Source organism: Suricata suricatta, chromosome 9, assembly GCF_006229205.1.
Source record: "Suricata suricatta isolate VVHF042 chromosome 9, meerkat_22Aug2017_6uvM2_HiC, whole genome shotgun sequence".
Classification (NCBI taxonomy): Eukaryota; Metazoa; Chordata; class Mammalia; order Carnivora; family Herpestidae; genus Suricata; species Suricata suricatta.
In genome coordinates, this window is record NC_043708.1 from 101090196 (window position 1) to 101094137 (window position 3942).

Genomic DNA, 3942 nt, shown 5'->3' on the forward strand with positions numbered 1-3942 from the left:
ACAGCACCATTCCTCTCTTCAGCCTCCCAAAAAGTCCTCTTAGCAACAAAATGATGTCAGAGCTCTGTAACCTCGGTGTTGATGGAATCATCCCTCACCTTGTTAATGCTCACTCATTGTTGGCAGGAACCCTGGGACTGGAGGCTGATCCCGACCCCACCCCTTCCTTTTATCTTGTCCTTCAGCAGCCAGCCATCCTGCATTTGCCCTTTAGATTTCTTAGTTTCGAAGCTCTGAAAACAATAAGAAACACATACCAAGTTCTCTGAGTGTTCCCATCATGGCCCCTTCCCTTGACTTGAGGGGAAGGACAGGAACCTCCTCTCCCTCCCCTTGGGCTGGCTAAATTATTTTAAGGTCAAATAATGGATGCAAGATAGATATTAAATATGTTGGTGGCAGCATATATGAGTTAGTTGAAAAGATGTTCGTGGTGTTTTGTGAAATGCCAAAAGGTAAAATCATATATATAACATAATTGTTTCAAAAAACAGAAATCTATAGAGAGTGCATATGTATGTCTTGAATTGATGCATATATTTGCATGAGAAAAAAGTGTGAAAAGATACACTGCAAAGTGTGAATGATGCTTCTCTCTAGGTGGTATAACATGGAGTGATTTTAATATTTTTCTTTTGCTTATTCTCATTTTCAGTAAGATTTTTCTTATAAAAACATGGCCTGCATAACAAAAAGAATACCCAAGGGGAAAAGCGGTTCTGTTTGGTTGCCCACCTCAGTGTGGTTTATCTCACAGCTAATTCATATATGCACTTGCTTTCCTTTCACCTTGGAGACTTGGATCTCCTCTCCTTCATTTTCTCTTCTCCATGACAACTCCATGACCTGCTCAAGAATTAATTAGTTGGCTAACACGTGGACTCAGTCTCTCCTCTCTCTAACGCCTCCTGACTGACAGGCCTGGTGTAAGTCTCTGATCCTAGTGTTCCCCCCGCCCCCCCCAAGCCTTCGGGAGATAAGGCTCCTGACACCTCCCAGCCCTGAGTACCTGTAGTTTCCTGCCAGGCAGTGGTGCCAATGAGCAAAAGGGGCAAAGGGGCAGCCACGGGCATACACCACTACCTCATCTGTGTTCCGTATTCACTAAACCAACATCGGAGGGAGAAACAGCAAGTCTGTCGACCTGGCTGTTGTGCTGGTGGATTTCAGTCTCTTGTGCTGGTGGGTTCCTTCTCGATGTGCTTTCATTACTGTAAGGCAGATGTGTCATTGCCAGGGTAACCAGAGCGGGGACTATGCACAGAGCAGCCTCCACCTCACCCTTAACTTTATTTTGTTAAACTCCCACTGGGTTTTCAGCTCACTTCACATTTGTGGTTGTAAGAATGTAAACATTCTTCAGTTCTCCTGGTTGGGTGGGGGTGACTGAGGTGGGGGTGGGGAGGCGTCTCCATCTTGTTTGTCTCTCTTGATAAGGTCTGGCTGACATGTGTTATTTCTTCTACAAATGACCTACTAAACTCATTTTATTTTTACCAGCTCACTTTGATATCTTCCTCTCCTCTCATACTGTCTTGTGATCAGTATTGCTCACTCAAAAAAATTAAAACCTAACCAGAATGTCAGAATTGGAAATTTCCAGTGGAGAGAATGCTGGGGAAAACAGCTTTTAACTATGCTTTTCCCCCCTTGATTTGCATTAGGTTTTCCTTCTCCAGCTCCATAGTAGAACAGACATGCATGTTTCTAAACTACATTGGAGAAGCAGGTTTCTGTGGCATGGCCTGGTTAGGGTGAGTTGTGATTCTGCCTCTCCCTGGCAAAATCAGAGGTCTCAGCAGACAGGCTAAGAACCAGACTCCTTTGTAATAATGAAACTCACGTGTCCTCCATTTCCCCTTCATTCTTTCTCTTGTCCCATTAGTAGACTGTGTGCCAAACAAAGTTATTTTCTGGGGAGTTGAGCTTCAATCATCTAAACACACTAGACTTGTCCACCACCTGAAGCTTAATTGTTGAAGAGAGTTAAGCTTAATTAAATAGAATCAAACCAGATGGAACTGGTAGGTCAAAAACTAGCCTTGCCCATGAGGGCCACTGGCCCCTTCAGTGTAGCCCAGGTGAAGCCACAGTGTCCAAGAGGAGGCAGGCACATTACTAACACTCATTCTGGTAGTTTGGGAAGGGTTTCTTCTTACTTAGCTCCTTGCTCTGTGGTTCCACTCTGGTTTCTCAGTCACTGCCTGTGGTAAACAATTAGCTTTGAATCAAGTTAAGAGCATGAGTCTCTGAGAGAATCCGGGTATGAGCTCAGCCCGGGTGTGAATGAGTATAAACGGGGGAGGCAAGGGGGAGGAAGAGAGGCCCCACTTACAGGCAGTGAGGGGAAAATGTAACTCAGAAACATGAGAGAATTATGATGTGAAATGGTCCCGCCTTCTCTGGATAGGTCCCAGCCATGAAGGTATATGAGAACAGCCAAACCTAGAGAGGTACATACGGGCAACTTCAGGGTGCAGCCTGACCCTGCACCAAGGACTTGAAGGGAAGTAAGAAAATCAACCACTGTGCTAGGTTATGCATTTAACCAGACAAATCTGGGACGTACATGTTATTCCCATTTCACAGAAAAGGAATCTGGCCCAGAAGGTTTAAGCAGTATAATGGGCAGGCTGTCACCTTTAGAAAGGAACTGGGTGTCTAATATCACTACTTCCCCGCCCTGACCCTCAAACTCCTCATCTGTGAAGGGGAAATATTAATGCCCACCTCACAGAGTTGTTGTGAGGATTAAATACAAGTAAAGACAATAATGTACAGAAAACAAGACCTGACACATAGGAGGTAGCTTTTCATTGAACGTGGCTGCTCTTGCTCCTTGCCCAGAGTCAAGCAGCTGGCAGAACACCAGGTCACAAACCCAGGTTACGCATCCCCCTAGGGGTAAGTTGGAGGCCTCACGCTAAGGGGAGAATCTCCATGCCTCTTCAGGTCCCCCTGTGTGTGCCCAGGAGTCAGCAGCTGAGAGGAGAGAGGGAGGGGGTTCTCCAACTCCCAGCCAACTCCTCCTCCTTCTCATCCCTTCTCCACCCTGCTTCATTGCCCAGCCTGGTGCTGGACTCACTTGCTTTCAAGTGACATCCCTTAATGTCCAGGGAAGAGCCAGTTCTGTCCTGTGGAGCTCACAAGACAGCCTCATCTTAGACCTCAACGCTGTGACCAGTCTGGCCACTTCAGCCTCTGTGTTAATACACCTTCTTTCCCCCTTTCCCACTGAGGACCACATCTCTCACGTGGAGGCAAGATGTTTGTGGCCTCCTCTGGGAAGCCCTCCATCACACTCTTAGCTGCAAATAACTCTGCCTTGCCCTGCTCACTTACTCTTGACCAAACATTTGTCACCTACTGCTCTGCATCCCAGTAGTTCGGTTGAGACTCACCCAGGGAACTACAACTCAGAGTCCCCAGGAAGGAGGGCCCCTCTCTCTCTTTTGCTTCACTGGTTTCTGTCCTACCTCCTGCCCCAGGGGGCCTGGCCCCTGGAGGAGAGGTCAAAAGGGGAACTTCCAGTTTGCATCTGACCAGCTGGATCAGGTGAGAAAGAGGAAATCATTTGCCATCTACTTTCTCTAATCCAGTTTTGCCAACTATTTAGACCCTTAGCCCTGGGTCAGTTTCTCAGCCGGCTGAAACCCAGATGGAAGGAGGAGCATGATTTCTGCTCAGACCTCAGCAGCAGACTGGGAGTCCTGTGGGGTCAGAAACTCTTATTTGCAGTAAATTAAAAAAAAAATTGCATATGAAAGAAAAATGCAGCATATTTGTAAATTATAAACCACAATAATAAACGCTCTACTTAAAAACTAGTCCAAATCATCTCCTCCCATATATCACCTCTCTCCACTCAAAAGGTAACCACTGTCATTTATTTTGAGCTTAACATTGCCTTCTATTTTTTTGTTTTCAGTTTTAGCAAAAATG